Source organism: Rhinolophus sinicus, chromosome 3, assembly GCF_057876585.1.
Source record: "Rhinolophus sinicus isolate RSI-liver-muscle chromosome 3, RSI-T2T, whole genome shotgun sequence".
Lineage (NCBI taxonomy): Eukaryota > Metazoa > Chordata > Mammalia > Chiroptera > Rhinolophidae > Rhinolophus > Rhinolophus sinicus.
The window spans coordinates 52,978,177-52,995,956 of record NC_142503.1 but is presented as its reverse complement, the minus strand read 5'-3'; the positions used below and the strand labels follow the sequence as shown (position 1 = coordinate 52,995,956).

Below are 17,780 nucleotides of genomic sequence, written 5' to 3'. Positions count from 1 at the left end.
ACTGAAAAAGCTTATTGTTAGCACCAATCTCAAAAAGAGCTTTGGTGTTTTTTTTTCTGTTGCTTTTGCCAAACTTAAAAACATTCCAGTCTTTTCCTGAACAGGATGAATTTTTGTGGTAAGGTGCCAGTGTATTTTGCTCAGTACTTTGTCTTCATCTGATAAGTTTTCCTGCCAGTGAGGCTAATTTAGGACGAGAGGAAAAAAGTTACTGAGCACACACATCCAAGTTTGAGATGATTTTCATTTCATTACCTAACTAGTGACTTCAATTTTTTTTGATACTGTGCTTGTCTATGAAACTGATAGCTTTCCAGCTTTAATGAAGTTCTCCATTAAGATCAAAAAGTAAGTACAGTATCTGTAAAATTTAAGTCTTTTTCATTATAAAAAATTAATGGGGCCTATAGGCTTTTAAAACTACATAAAATCTATTTAAAAGAGTGGGGGATCTTCTGTGTTCATTAAAATGTTTCAGAAGTTCATGAAAATTCAAACAATTAACCATTGATTTTTGTTTACTCCAAAAATTAAAACTTTGAAATATTCATCAAATATACATAATGCATACACTGGTGTATGATTAAAAATATTTTGATAAATTTATTTTATGAAGCTAGAAAGTCTTTTAATGAATCAACTTTGTTAAATTTTATTCAATTATTACTTGATTTTTAAAAATAAATGTATTTTAATTTCTGAAAACAAATAATAATTCATTACAAAATTCTATAAGAATGTGACTTTGGTTAATTGTTAAAACAAAGTCAAAAACTAAAGTAAGTACATAAATCAAGAAGTAGCAAAATCACTGTTTTACTTAGCAACACCTACTATTAGAAAATGGTAATAAAAGTGATAAAAATAATCATATGTAAGTTCTAAGTCAGGAAAATGCTAAAATAATGATGACAATGAAAATAGAAAATGAAATTGAAATTAAAATAGAAATATTTTGCATGCATTAAAAAACAAAAATTTTAAAGCTGGAAGTAACCCAAATATCCATCCACAGATAAGTAGATAAGTAAAATATGCCATACATACACACACACACACACACACACACACACACACACACACACAAGAATATTATTCAGCCTTAAAAAGGAAGGAAATTCTGACACATGCTACAATATGCATAAACCTTGAAGACATTATGATAAGTGAAATAAGCTAGTAATAAAAGGACAAATATTATATGATTCCACTTATATGATATATCTAGAGTTCATAGAAACATAAAGTAGAATGGTGGTTGCCTGAGACTGGGGTGAAGGAGAGTTGTTTCATGGTTACAGTGGTTCAATTTACTAAGACAAACACATTCTGGAGAAAGATAGTGGTGATGGTTGCATAACAAGATGAATGTATTTAATACTACTGAACTGTACTACTGAACTGAACCACTTAAAATGAGTTAATACGGTAAATTTTATGTCACGTATTTTTTATATATTTTTTTTTATTTTAATTTAAATGGTTGAAATGGTACATTTTATATTATATATATTTCACACAATTTCAAAAATTGAAAAAAGCCTTACTGATGATAAGGATGTCACAAGTGTATAATCAAACAATGATTCAAGGTCCAATGTCAAGGGTAGGTACTATGTGATATGGCGACTACAGAAAACTTTCTGGCCACAGGTGCCATACCAAAAACTTTTTGGACCAAAATAATAAGTAAATTTAAGGAGTTTACATATGGAGCCATTCAAACAGTGCTCAAATATCATGGCAACTACTGTAAATTTCTGAATGGCTGTCCAAAACACTGTTAATGAGCTATGACCATTAGTATCTTGAACCCAACTGTAGCCTGTTCATAGCACAGCAATGTGACATGGCATAGCAATTAGGAAGCTCTGATCTAGTACTCAACATCCAGCTTTCTCCCTGATCAGCGTCTTGTCTCTCTCTCCCAAACTTAGGATGTTCTTGGACAATCCTCTGAGTAAATCTCATCCTTCCTCAGCCGTGGATTGGAACCTCTGCTTTTTCAATGCTATACTATACATAGTGTATCTCCCTTTCAGCACACTCCACCCTCATGAGCAGAACTCACAGAGTGGCTACAAAACAGCTAATGCATTGTAAGCAGCCTTAATAGAAGCAGTATCTGGAACAAGTTGAATTATATGACCTTCTAACTCTAAACCTCTAAGTCTATGACTCATGAACATTTTTATGACTCAAGGTTGTATAACACATAAATCTCAACTTTATATTCTGATTGCTGGTCCAGGTATCAACAATGAATAAAATGTACACCAAAGAGGCATGCCTCATAGTGATTTTTAGTAGCACTGAGCTACGCTAGGTAAATCCGAGAAGTAAATGAAACTTGTCATTGATGTGCTCCCATTTCTACCTCTACTTTGTCGTCAAGGCCTTCGCAATGTCCAGTGGTGGTCCAAAGTTCTTAACCCTGCCAAAGTGCCAAAGCACATAACTTAGCTTTCTGTTTTCCTCCCTGTCCTCCACCTAAAGCCTGCCCAATTTTTAAAAATCTCAATTTGGCAACAGCCCACTGCAAATCCTGGTCTGACATTCTGATTTGCTTATGAGAATGTCAACACCAGCTCTCACTCACTGGTCACTAGAGCATATGGACCTGCCCTTAATGGGAAACACAGAGTATTTCCACTTCAGGGTCTACTACCCAAACCCTTAGTTTATTAACCACTCAGGGTCTTAGAATTATAAATGATGATCTTTTCTCTTTATTCAAATTTTAATAGGTAATGTTATATAATGGAGCAAAGGGACATAAATCAACATTTGAAAATCTCATCCTAGATCAAATGCTTTTCAAACCATCTGTGGTGAAAGATCAGGATTTTTATTTCCAATCTGTCGTAGACATACTTTTGTGAAAAACACTAAAAATGAATTACTAGGAAAAAATGAAATTTAAAAAAATCCAAAACACACAAAATACAAGCCCCGACTTAAAAAAAAAAGAAAAGAAAAGAAAGAAAAATAAAAATTTCCTTTTTCAGAGCAGTTTTGGGTTCACAGAAAAGTTGAGAGGAAGGTACAGAAATTGCTCATATACCACCTGCCCCCAACATACACAGCCTCCCCCATTATCAGTATCCATTTTACATTATGTTTGACAGATATAAAACTACTCTGTCAAATTGCTTACAAGTTTTTAAGCACTCCTTTTCAATTTCTGTCCCTGTCTCCTTCACTGGTACCAATCGAGGACCACAGGTTGAGCAATACTGCCTTTCTCATCCCAACCCAAATATCCACCTTCACCCTGTTGTCAGAGTCAATCCTCTCCATAAAGAAGCAGGAAGATACAGAACATCATATGCTATGGTTAGTGAAAAAGTCACTTCGGGTACATACATATCTGCCATGTATAGATTTCTAATTCATGGAAGCTTATCCTTTTTCATAAGCTATTCACCAACCTAAATATGCTTTCGGGTTTATGAGAGTAACAGGGTCTAGGAGTCTCATAGGTGCCCTTCACTTTGAACCTCTCAGGTTTTTTTTGTGTGTGTATGTTTTTTTTCGTTGTTTTTTTAGGGTAGTTAAAACCCCTATTCTGGTTCTTGATTATTTACATAATAAAGATCTATTTAAATGCACATGCACTCCGCCCTCCTGAAGCCAGCAGGAGGTGAACAGGAAGATCTGAGAACAAACTTCTCTGTATGTGTGCAAAGCATGTCTCCATTGTGCAATCGCTTTACAAATAAGAAATAAAAGCTGGGTTTATAAGACTTGGAAGGAAAGGTTTACGGCTTTGACTGTTTTTCATTACTGGAAAATTTACACGCTGAAAAGTAGCAAAAACCAGTGCAAAAGAATAAACAGTGGGTGCACTTCAAGGGCTTGTTTCTTTCAAGAATCAGGAGTAAAATTGGGTTTTATTAGCTGTTTCATTAAGTTTTACTTTGAAGAAAAACAAACAGTGAAAGCATATGTGCAACATCTGATGAAAAAGGATTTTATTCTAAACAGTCTCTGTACAAAGCTCATTAATGTAACATTAAATGTGAAGACTTGTCTAGCAATTTAAGGATAATTTTACTCATTTTAGTTTATTTATAATTTCTGACACAGTTTATTTAACATATTCTAATCTTTAAATCACCATGTGTACTAAACTAATATATTAAGTCTGTCTTTTCAATGACATTTTGCAATAAATATCTACAACAGCTGCTAAAGGCAATTAGTATATGAAGTTTGTATCAAATTTAACACCTAATGTAAAATAATACAGCTGGATATTGATAACTTCAAAAATTCATGGAAACAGGTCAGTTTTTCTCAATGAAACTTCTAATTGTAAATGCTTTCCTTACACTACAAGTATACTTTTTAAGAAAAATCTAAATATATGTACTACTATAATCCAATATCTGAAATCTAATTGTCTGATATAATATGCAAAGTATTAAATAAAAATCTTTTTCCTTAGAGCAAATTTATACATGCTGGACATTCATCATATTTCCACTGGAAGAATTTATTCAACTGCTATTTTTCTATTTCAAGACTAGATGTTGATAAGAAGCAACTAAAGTTTGTAAATGGGAAAAAAAATACTTACGTTCCAATTCCATTGTGCTGGCTATATAATAGGGTGGGCCTCTGGAATGGAGCAGATTAAATTTCAGCTTCTAACTAGTATGTGGATGAAGTCAATATTAGACTATGAGTTAGGGGTTAAGACTGTAGTTTCTGGAAGCTGACACACCTTGGTTTCAATCTTGACCCTGCCCCTTACCTAAAGACTACACAAGCTTAGACAAGTCAGTTAACTTCTCTAAGCCGACATGTCTCATCGGAAATAGACATACTAATAGCTAACTCGTAGAGATACTGTGTGGACTAAATTAAATGAGATATATGTAAATAATAGCTCAGTGATGGTGCTTTGATTTGGACTTTCCTTTTTAAAAAAAAAAATTATTACTTATTTTATCACAGCAATATAACGCATAGTTCAAAAAGTCAAATGGCACTAAAATGCATACATATACCAAAAACCCAGCAGCCCCTTTCTTACCCCTCCCCATACTCTGGTCAACCTACCCAGAGGCAACCACTTGCAGTTTTCCTTGTTTATCTTCAGGCATTCGTCTGCAAGTTCCGGACATCTTATGTATACAACTTTCTCCTGATACATCAAATTTAGATACTACCTATCTACTGATTATGTAGATTATGTATATTCATATTCAGTGTGACTGCCAAAATGAAAACAATAGGATCGTTAAAAAATGACTTGTGTTAAACTCATACATTGTAAAGAATGGATAGTAGAAACAGTCTGTCTTAGGAGCCTAAGTAGTCCAAGCCAATTGTAACTTGTTGATTCAGGCGTCTCTACACTTCCAAGTAGGAAATGTTTTTATTTTTTTCCAATAACTGTATCTAATTCTCCTGTGTAGAATCTCCTTTCCCACCTGGTAAGTGTGGCAGACTGACTGCATTAGTGACCCAACTTTTCATACCTCCCTATCCCCTTGGCCTTTTGCAGTACTCTCACACTGACGCTGAGCTTGGTCCCTAAGAACAGCTCAAGTAGAGGTCCAAAAGAGTGTTTGAGTGTTTCTGCTTTCTTCCTTGGGCGCTTACTACCACCATGAAAACAAGCTCAGGCTAGCCTGCTGGAACATGGAACCAAACCGAATCATCCCAACTGGAGCCATCTTAGACCAGCCAGCTCCCGGCCAGCCTTCAGCTGACTGTGGATGCCTAAGCAAGCCCTCTAGACACCAACTGAGCCTGATCAGCAGAATGGGTCCAGCCCATGTGTAGGCCTCTGAGAAATAATAAATGGTTGGTTAAAACCACGAAGTTTTGCAACGGCTTATTATGCAACAACACCTAACTGACATATTAGGGATGTTTAAACAATTTTGTCCCAGCCTATAACTTTTTAGATGCTTTCAGTTATTAAAACTCAATCCTTCAGATAATTAAGACTCAATCTTATTATTACTTTGTTATTTTGAAGATTTCAGACTCCAAATAAATCAATTTGAAGCTCTTTTCTTCCTATAGTTCAACCCGTACGCTCTGTAGCTTGGAATGGAGAAAGGAAGCATGGTCTTGCTCAGAGAACCTTCTAGCCCCTCACTACTTCTTCAAGAGCCTTTGGCTTAAGAATTGGAAGTATGAAGGAGGGTCAACCCCTTGCTTTAACTGGATGCAGTCACAGGCCTCTCCTTATTTGCTGCTGCTTCTCTGGCTGACGCTGACTGGGTGTCGATGTGTCTGCATGTGGCAAGCATGCAGCTGCCAGCTCTTTCATAGGGGGATTGTATGGGCTCTTCAGAGAATCCTGCAGTTAGACCACCGCTGGGATTATTTACCTGATCTAGGCAGTCACCATCTACCCTCTACCACTGCTGAGGTCCCTTTACCTCCTGGCTGAGAGTCTTCTTGAGCAGGACAATGGAAAAATAGGTCAAACCTAGCTACTCTCCCAAGTGACCATATTAAATATATTAAACAGTGTCTTTTGCAGCCCAGCACTCCCCCCTCAATCACTCTCATCTTCCGTTTAGCCCTGCTCCATCAGAAAAGGGCAGATCAGCAAGTCCATGGGAAAGCAAATGCCCAATTAGGCAATGAAATGACCTCCCTGACTACATGAAGACACCCCATACTCTTTGCAAGTGGTCCTTTGGAGAAGGAAGGAGGCTATGGGAAGGAAGCGAATAATTTCTTATTACTAACTCTGCACTTCTCTGTGGAGTCCTATATTCATATTGAGCTGGGGTGGAGGTTCCCAGTCCTTCAGGAAAAGTTCCTCAGAACAGTCTCTGCAGGTAGGTTTCCGGCCCCAGTGGCTAGTAGATTATTCATAGCAACCCAAATATAGAAAATCAGTTACTTAGAGTATTTTGTCTCCATCTTGGGACCTTAGCTGCAACTCTGGAACAAGATAAAAAGGTCCCACCCAACACACTGTTACTGGTTATTTTAAAATGTAAAGTCTGCATTAAATTCTATTATACTGCTAATCATTACAGAAAAATTCCTTTTTTATAGAAATGCCAGTTTTATTAAAAAGACTGCCCTGGAGAGGTTATTTGAATGATACTTATTAACTTTTTATGTAAATTTCATGGTGTTTTCACAAATCTTACCTCATCAATTAAGGGATAGAAGAGGAACACTGGCTTTTTTAAAAAGCTTCTCATATCTTTTTCAAATAAAACTTTTTGTCAAATAAAATTCTCCAGACAAATTATAAATGTGTTTTTTCTGGAAAATCAGATATTCAAGCATTCATTTAACAAGTATTTGTGTACCTACTTTATACCCAATGATATTCTAGTTGCTTTGGGCATCTCAACAAACAAAACAAAGATACCTGTCCTTTTAGATTAAGCAGGGACAGGGAGACATTTAAGAAATAAACTTAATAAAAAAGTAATTTACAGAGCATCTTGGAGATGAATATATATGGGAAAAATCCAAAGTAGAGTTGGATAAGGCGAATCAGGAGCGCCGGGGTGAGGGTAGTAGGTGGCAGGACCAGGTTGCTTGAAATGTTAAATCCGGTTGTTAGGAAGGCCTCAGTAAGAAGGAGACATATGAGCAAACAAATGAAGAATGTGGGGAGAGGAAGGGAGTTAGGCATACCTGGAAGAAGCGTGTTCTAGACAGCAGAGAGGCCAGCCAATTCAGAGGCCCCCAGGCAGAAGTGTTTGTCTGGTATGTTTGAGGAACAGCAAGGAAGTCAGTGTGCCTGGTGTTGTGAATGAAAAGAAGGGAAACTGAAGGTGAAGTAAGAGTTGATGGTGGTTTGTACCAGTGTGGTAGCGAGGGAGATGAGAAATGGTCTGATTCCGGATATTATGAAGGTGGAGGTAACAGGGTATCTGAATGGATCGGATGGATATGGGGTATGAGAGAAATAGAGAAGAATAACTCCAGCAGCTGAAACAACTGGAAAAATGGAGTTGCCACCAATTGAGAGGAGGTTAATTTGGATGGAATAGGGTGAGCAAGTTTGGGAGGGGCAAGATTAGGAGTTTAATTTTGAACATGTTGACTTTAGGACCTAAGAGGGGACATCAAAGTAGAAATGTCAAGAAGTTGGCCTTATGAATCTGGAATTCAAGAGAGCAGTCTGGGCAGGGGATATACAATTGGGAGTAATTTGCATTTGACGCAATTTAAATGATAACCTCCATGGTCACGAGACTAGCTAGAGAAGAAGATAAGACATAGGACAGCTTAGGCACTAATGTTATGAGGTTGTGGAAAAAAGAAAAACAAACATCAAAGAAGACTGAAAAGAAGTGGAGAGTAATATAATAGCTTAGTGCAAAAGTAATTGCAGTTTTTGCAATTATTTTTAAACTTTTAAACCGCAATTACTTTTGCACCAACCTAATAAAACGTAAACCAGAGAGTGGGAACATCAAATGCAGGAAGTATATCATGGAGAAAAGAATGGTCAATCCCATCAATTGCTACTAAAAGATCAAAGAATTTACCAATGAACTTAGAGGTCACTGATGGCATCACATAATAATATTGGACCCACTGGCTCATTCCAGTAAAAATGAATTTTACTATTTAATGAAAATTCTTCTAAAACAAATAGGTTTTTAAACACTAGTCAATGACCCACTTATTTCAAATATACATTATACAATGAAATGCAATACAACTAAATGTATGTACACAAATAAAAACTTTGGCAGAACTCTTTGTGGTTTACATGATTTTAATCCAACTAAGCAAATGCATACAGGAGGCATACTCTGCTGAGCACCAAGGATATAGAAGCAAAATCCCTGCAGTCAAGGAGCTTTCAGACTACTATGGGGAATCAGGAAAGTACACAGATAATCACCACACAGAACTATACAGTCAACTGTACAGCAATACAGAGAAGGAGAATCTAGGCCAAACTTGGGGGTCAAGGTCGCCTATCTAAGAGATGTGATGCTTTAATTTATCTTGAAAAAATACATAATAATTATAGGCAAAAGGCTTAACTGTACAAATCACAAAAGAAACTTCCAAATAACTATAAACATATGAAAAGGTGTACAAATGAACTAGTTTTCAGGAAAATGCAAATGAAAATCACCGTGTGGCCCCAGTAGGCAACACTTCAAATCCTCTTCTCCAAAAAAACAGTTTTAAACTGTTAAAAATTGTTCAAAACAACTATTTCAGGGATCTGGCAAGCTACCAAAGTCAAATAACATATTAAGAAGCACTTATTCATGAAACACTGTTGAAATTTGGGTGAGAACACTGGGAGTCTGTGGCTCTCGTGTCTGGGGCTACTGCCGTCCCACCCGGGTGGTCAGGGTGGGGGCTCTCCTTGGACCACAGACTGAGACAGCTTCATGGCCAGAGAGCCTCAATTGAACTGAAGCCCAATGTGAAAATATGCTGTTCAGCAGCATCACCATTAGCAAGTCTGAGGAAGCCATCTCTGTTGGTCCCATCAACCAACCAGCAACAAAACCAGAAAGGAAATAGAGAGATCCTGAAAGTGAGAGATCCACAGAGCAGCTTGAACTCAGCGAACAACCCTGGCTGTCTTCCACCTACATGTCCAGGGGAAACCAGACTGTCCTCATATCCTGCACTGATGGTAGGGCTGCATGCAAGCACAGAGGACAGACACTGGAAGGCAGACATTGGAAGGCAGGGCAGACTAGGAATCTGCCGGAACCATGGATGTGCTCCCCAACCCACGCAAACATCCTTCAGGAAGAGTGGAGGTCTTAATAGCTCAGGACATTTGAGCATAGCCTCTGACCAATCACTGGCCACAAAGCTGTACATAAATGTAACATTGAGAGAAAGAAGCCAGAGTCCAAAGAATACATCTTTTTAAGGCATGAGCTGTGTATGCTTAGCTAAGGAACCTATACTATGTCCTGAAATCATGGAGAATCACTAAAGGATTTTAACCAGGGAGTAGTAGATTGGATTTGCATTTTACAATAAAATCACTTTGGCAGGGTGCAAGACAGGTTGGCAGAGGGCAAGATTAGAGACAGAAAACAGAAATAATGGCCTAAACCAAGACAGTGGCAATGGAAAAACAAGGGAGAGGATACAGAGGTAAGCCAATCTGAAAGATTGTTATAGGTGGAATAAACTGATATAATGATCCATGAGATCTACGTATTGAGGAGACAGAGAAATGTAAAAGCCTTCAGGTTCATAGCCTGAGCCAGAAAGATGGCTACTAATGCAAAGAATTCAACTAAGAGGAGGTTGAAAGATGATGAGCTCAGTTTTGATCATGTTGAACTTGAGTTCTGCAGAACTCTAACCTATGAAATTGCTTATGTAATTAAACTTTGTGCAAAATCTATTGTTTAGAAAAAGATAAGGAGTATATAGAAATATGGGACAGCAGTGGTCCAATGACCTGGGTTCTTGCTCTAGTTCTAGCTCATACTTGGCCAAGCCAATTGTTATCTTGGTGGCTAAACATATTAATTTATTCAAGTTATCTTGATACAGAATGAAGGAAATAAGACGGCCTTGTATAATTATACAACTGTCATGAGCATAAAAGGAAGCTGTAAAACAAGTACAGCACACAATTTGTTCTAGAAATTGTAACTAACACAATGTGACCAAAATGAAGCCAAAAATATTGGACATGAAACCATATTTTCACAGTGTCAGATGACATGGAAAGCAACAAAGAATTATTTTAAAAAGTACTAGAAGTGCTAAGACAATTCATTCAGGTAATCAATTACAAAACATACCTAGCAAAATCAATCCTTCAAGTGAACACCTATGGTGTTCCTGAAAGGAAGAGAATGTTGTAGATATGTAATTTCATTCCAAATTTATAATTTAAAAGAAACTACCATTAAAATCCCAATTGGGAAATACAGCAACATTTGTTTATGCATTAACAGTACCTAAAAATGAAAGCCTGTAAATGAGGGAAATTCAGCAAAGCAACCACATTATATTAGGATATTGTGATTTTTTTGATGATTATTTTCTATTTTTACAAACATTCACAATCATAATAATTGTTGTCTGTAGTTGAAGGCCTTTTCTAAAGCTTTGGAAAAAAGCATTTTCCAAGTTCAACTATGAAATTAACTCATAATAGATCTGAGCAGATAAGCAAATTGTCCTAAAGAGAGAATTTAGTCTCAGTCTGCAAGATTTGACTATAATCTGATGGCAACCAAGTGAGAGATTGGTCAGTCATAATACTTAAAAAAATGAATGAAAGAAACATTGGCAATATCCATTACACTGTTCAATGTGAGAGTCTTACCCTACAGACTTTAAACTACTTGGACCCGATAGTAAGACTACCCTACTACAGGGCAAGATGTATGAGGTATGAGCAAACAATACAGTGAATGTTTGTATTAAAGAAAAAATTATTAGAATAAAAGACACACTGCCATTAATCCCCCTCAAAATACTTGCCCTCTCTTTGAACACATTTATCCCATCTCTCTTGCTACTTTCTGAAGCAGTTCTGGAAGTCCTTTTTCATGAGGGTCTCTAGTTTAGCTGTCATGGCTGCCTCAATGTCCTGAATCGATTCAAAATGTTTATCTTTCATGGTCATTTTGACTTTGGGGAAGAACCAGAAGTCACACGGTGCTAGATCTGGTGAATAGGTGGATTAGGACACACTGTAATGTTTTCATTTGACAGAAATTTGCCATACCAGACACAATGTGTGACACAGAGCCTTTCTGTTGTGGTCAAAAAATACGGTGAATGCTGCTGCTGAGTGCCATCCAACGGAAAGGCAGGGATCTTCACTATAGAGAGCAGCAAGTTGAACCTTAGTAACAGTGTGTGACAAGTTTCAGCTTGTTCGGTGCAGTCAGTCTGGTGGTGTGAGCTACAATTGAAAGAAGGTGTGTTTTAAAGTGTGCCGTAAATCCTCCTCCATCATGACAATGCTCTGTGTCACACATTGCTTCTAGTATATAGCAGTTTCTGTCAAATAAAAACAGTACAGTGTGTCCTCATCCACCTTATTCACCCGACCTGGCACCAGGTGACTTCTGGCTCTTCTCCAAAGTCAAAATAATTCAGGACATTGAGGCAGCCACGACAGCACAACTAAAGACACTCAAGATAAAGGACTCCCAGAACTGCTTCAGAAAATGGCAAGAACAATGGGATAAGTGTGTTTGAAGTGAGGGGGAGTATTTTGAAGGGGATTAATGGTAATATGTCTTTTACTGTAGTTTTTTATTTAAGCATTCACCGTATTGCTTAGTCATACCTCATATGATGTCACCCTTAGATTATGTCATCAAATATTTCATTCATACAACTACACATGAGAATTTGTACTCATTCTGTGCTCACATGATTATGATTTGCTCACCTACAAAACAAAAATGAATCACCATGATAACAGGAACATTCCAGTTCATTTGACAATTCTATTTACAGTTACTATAAAAATTATATAAATATATATATATATATATATATATATACACACACACACACATATATATGTGTGTATATATATGTGTGCATATATATGTGTGCATATATATATATATATATATATATATATATATATATATCATGTTTCCCCGAAAATAAGATCTAGCCGGACAATCAACTGTAATGCATCTTTTGGAGCAAACATTAATATAAGACCTAGTCTTATTTTACTATAATATAAGACCGGGTAGAATAGCATAGCATAGCATAGCATAGCATAGCATAGCATAGCATAGCATAGCATAGCATAGCATAGCATAGCATAGCATAGCATAGCATAGCATAGCATAGCATATGACATAACATAACACAATATAATAAGACAGGGTCTTATATTAATGTTTGCTCCAAAAGACGCATTACAGCTGATTATCCAGCTAGGTCTTATTTTGGGGAAAACACGGTATATATGACATTACTTGGTATGGACCCATCTTTGAGAGACAACTCCATTCTGATCTCTCTGTACCTGAGGGTCAGATCCTGGGCTTGATAAACTCACCAGTGTAAAGATAACTTCCTACAAGGCTTTTTGAAATACAGCCTGTCAGCCTGCCCAGCGAACCCAAACATCACTGTTAGGCAGGAATGTGTTTTTAATTGTTAAAAGTACACAATTACTGTAATTATTTAAGTTTTAATTTATAAGTTTATAAAGTATTATAGCTTTTGTTTCTCTAATACGCTTGATAATCTTTAAAAACGGCATTAAAATATTTAATTCACAAGTGACACAACCTGTTCTTCTTAAAATGATTGCTTAAGATTTGCATATGCTTAAGTGACAAATCATATCATAACACACAATAAATTATGAATGAAAAATCTAGTGTAACTGACTCTGATTCAATGTTTATTACAAAAACACAGCATGCTGCTTTAAGTGCATTTTTCTCCTAATCTCCAAAGATAAATTAAAAACAAAATCTATTTAGTCTAATCAAGAGACTATATGAGTACAATATATTTAATCTTTATCTTGTGGCATTTGGGGCCAGAAATGATATTTCATTAACTCCCTGTAGATGGCTTAAGCAAATACAGCATTACACTAAAACTAATAGCAGTAACATGCTCACAACCCCCTGAAAAAGGATTATTAATACAGAGATATATTAAAAATTTTTAAATAAGCTGTAGGAAGAAGAATAAAAGTTAAGGAACAATTAAGTATTTAAAACCAACAAATGTATTTGTTACGCACATAAAGCAACATTATACTTAAGAAACCTGTGGGACATGTCTATTTCCTTTAGTAAACCTTAAAATTGTCACTAAAATTTTAGCAAACAATCTATCTAATCAAATTTTATACACAGGATCAAACGATTTAAGTAGATATTTAAGATTTCACCTTTGAAATAAAAATCATTACTTCCAACAATTTGATGTATAAAAACCACCAAAGTGAACGCGTAGGCAAAGTAACTACTTAACATTAATTCCATTATTTACTGTAATTTGATTATGTTTCTGATAGAAATATTCACTTGGGTTTTATATTATCAGCACATGTGAGACATGGTGAAGAACTAGTCCTGTCTGATATATATATAGAAAGCATTTTTAATCCTCTTTAATAATGTTGTGCTTCAGAAACAAATGAAATCTCTTAACAGAAGAAGGCTGTGTAATTCAAGATGTTGTCATCTAACAGAAATCCACTCCCAATTCTCTGTTTAGCTCTTTACTTCACAAAGTCCTAAATCAAAATTTGTAGAAATATGGATGAACTTGGAAGACTAATTATGCTAAACAAATAAGCCAGTCACAAAAAGATGAATACTATATGATACCACTTATATAAGATACCTAGAGTAGTCAAATTCATACAGACAGGAAGTAGAATGGTGGTTGTGCAGGGGAGGGAGAAATGAGGAGTTAGTGTTTAATGGGTACAAAGTTTCAATTCTCCAAGACAAAAAAAGTTCTGGAACTTGGTTCCACTGTACTTAATTTTACTGAACTGTACACTTAAAAATGGTTAATGTGGTAAATTTTATGTTATGTGTATTTTATCATAATTTTTAAAATAAATAAAATTTGTAGAAATAATATTTTATGTCTCTTGAGTCTTTTCCTGAGTTAATTCATTAATTTTAATATCTAATGATAAATAAATTTAGAGTGAACTTGAATAACGCATAATTTTAAGACATATGGGGAGAAAAAAAAAAAAAGCCAAGTTAATTAAACTGAGATATATTACATCACTTCATATTTGCCACAGATGCTTTAATGTTCCTGGCTTTATGTTCCTGGCTGTGAATTGATAATTGTGGGAGCTGGGCGATAGGTACATGGTAATTTATTATACTATTCTATTTACTTTTATATGCTTGAAATTTTTCATAATAAGACATTTAAGATAAAGATAGTTGCACAAATAACCAATGTATGAAATTCAGCAGGGCAGTGAGATTAATGGGAAGGGTAAGGTGGGTTTTCTACCAAGACAGTGCTGAAAGCTAGAATAAAATAAAATATGGAGATATTTTAGAACTCATTTTAAAAATATGAATTTGATCTAATTAACATAATAGTGAAGGGTTTTAAGAAAAGAAACGCGAATTGACCAAAGAGAAAGTCTACTGGAAAGAAGGAATTAAAAAATTAATGTAAATTTCTAAAAATAAACTGAAATTTTAAAATTTTACTCTATTTAAACTAGGAAAAAAGCTCTTTCAATAAGAAGTTTCTAAGCTGCAAAGGAAGTAATCAATATATTTCTAGTGTGCTGCTATATAAATTTAAAAATATAATCAAGTAGGTTTCACTAAAGAGACAGGCATTAATGGGGGGAGGAGCTTCCCTTCTGACTAACAATTTTCAGATAAAGGCGTTGATGTCCTAGATATTCCCAGATGTTCAATGAGTTACATTTGGAGTCTGTTCTACTCCACTCTCGTGTTCTCTCTCCATTCCCCCCCACCACCCCCATCAACACTATGAACTCATGGGTTTTTAAGATATTTAATGTCTTTCAAATAATTGCATTTTTGGTCATTCGCCATCTCCTGCTCCCCACTTCTTAGACTAGAAAATAATACACTACTGACCAGTGCAGCATCCAGCCCCACTGAAAATCAATGATTTAGAAGTACTCTCCTAGTTCTGCATACCTCCAGATACAAAAGTTAGAACTCTTTTGACTACTTTTAGAAGCTGCTTTCTTTTAAAATTTTAAAAATTATTACAAGTTTCATTAATTCACACTGCTTTTCTCATCAACTTTGCAGGAAAAATGATATTTTGCCTTATCTATAAAGTTGAATGATACCAATTCTCTAAATGTTGTTATGATTCTTTTAAAATTAAAAAATAAAATGGATGGTGCCAAAGGGATTTATGAAGAAACCTAAAGTTATGAGTGACAATACGTGTATTCTTTAAGGAAACTTTCTATATAAGGATAAACAAGATTCTTTTTTAAATTAACTTTCAGGGGCAAGAAGAGACAGAGGGAGGCATTACAAAGATGTACAAGGAACCTTTTGGGGGTGACGAATATGTCCACTTTCTTTATTGTGGTGGAAGTTCACAGGTCTATACATATGTCTAAACTTACCAAATTATACACTTTAAATATGTGCAGTTTACTGTTTGCCCATTGGACTTCAATGCAACTATTTTTTAAAATAAAAACACATTTCTAGAGCCTAAAGAGCAAAAACAGTAGTGTAAGTACTGTCTACAAACAGTCCCAGAAAAAGACTGAGCTATTAATGGAGATGGAAGGTTTCAGGGAAATAACCGTGACTGATTCACAATTTCCTTAAAAGTGGTACCATAAAAGTGGTACAGGAATACCGAAATTAAGTAGCAAAAATATAATATCCCAAAATTCAGAAGGGAGCGATCTTTTGCCTGGAGCCCCTTTTACTAATTCAGATCAACAGTATGCGCTGAGGCAAGGCGGTGAAAAATCACAGTCACACCACGCAGACATCCAATCCCAGACGTCATCAACTGGCCACACATAGCCCGTTATTACACATCACTGGCATGTTGGGTTTGGTCCTCACTGTGTTTGAAAAATATCTTTTTGAATTCGTTGCCAACATTTAAACACTTAGAGACTTCTCCCCTCAAATCGTTTTTTCATTTTTCTTGGAAGATCAGGTAACCCTTGGGCTTATTTTCCAATCTGGCAACAGGCCAAGAACTCTGGTCAGCCACAAACCACAGGACTCAGTGTCCATACTGTCATGTCCCTGGCAGCTTGATCCATTTACACTACCACACCTGGTCTCCGTAGACGTTAGAGTTTGTAATCCTTGCCCTAAAGCTATAGAGATTTTCTCTCAACAGTGTTTTGTTTTGTTTTGATACTATCTCTAGGCTCACCCCCACATTAAAAAGAACTATCCTTAATTAGAGGTGCAATTCTCACTCCCAATAGTAGGGAACTTTCCTAACTCAGCAGGCAGTGGCAGCAAACAAGAAGCTAGACTTAGCCATACCCATCCCTGAAGCAGAAGCCAGACTAAGAATAAAAACAAATCCTGGAAACTGGTTCTCAGGGCACTAGTTTCAACAAACTCAGTGAAGAAACTTCTGACACGCATAATTTCCTTCCCAAAGATCTTTCCCAGTGCCCCCCACCCCAACACACACATATATATACACACACAAATGCATGTAGTTTAGTCACAGCTCCCTCCTTAACCTTCTTATCCCCTATTCTCCTAGGTCACAAAAATGGTAACAGAAATCTGTACCATCTTGCCTCCAGGTTAAGATAAAAGAAAAATTCTTTTTTAGAGAACCTGGTGAAAAGGGAAAGTTTCCAAGGAGTAACCACACAAATTCTTACAGGTCAAAAGGCGTCAGAAAACTTCACTCCTTTAATAAACAACTAACATTTTATTTAATCATTATATATCAGAAGCATTACTATTAAGGTCAGAATGAGGACAAAGAGAACTTTTATCACTATTACTTAACACTTTTCTAATCAATTCATAAAATAATAGAGAAATATTACAAAGAAGGCAACAAAAAACTCTTCATTTGTAGATGACATCACTCTATCTAGAAGACACAAGGGAATTCACTGAAAAATTATGAAAACTAAAGGGAGAATTCAGTAAGGTGACTGAATAGATACAAAGTTAATATACAAAAATGAACAGTTCTTTTACATGTCAATAATAATCATAGACAAAAGAATATGAATAAAGATTCAGACAAAATAGCAAACAAAATTATCAAGTACACAGGATCAAAATTAATAAAAGGTACCAGTAAGGTCACGTTAACCTCGAGCAGGAGGTGCCCATGAGGTTTATGGG

The 17,780-nt window shown here is 35.8% G+C and overlaps 1 protein-coding gene across 5 annotated transcripts in view; it reads right to left on the bottom strand.

Annotated features, from left to right (window-relative positions):
• Window positions 1-17,780, bottom strand: part of ATG10 (autophagy related 10) — a 330,308-nt gene that overhangs the window by 180,136 nt on the left and 132,392 nt on the right. The gene's annotated exons all lie outside the window — the stretch shown is intronic.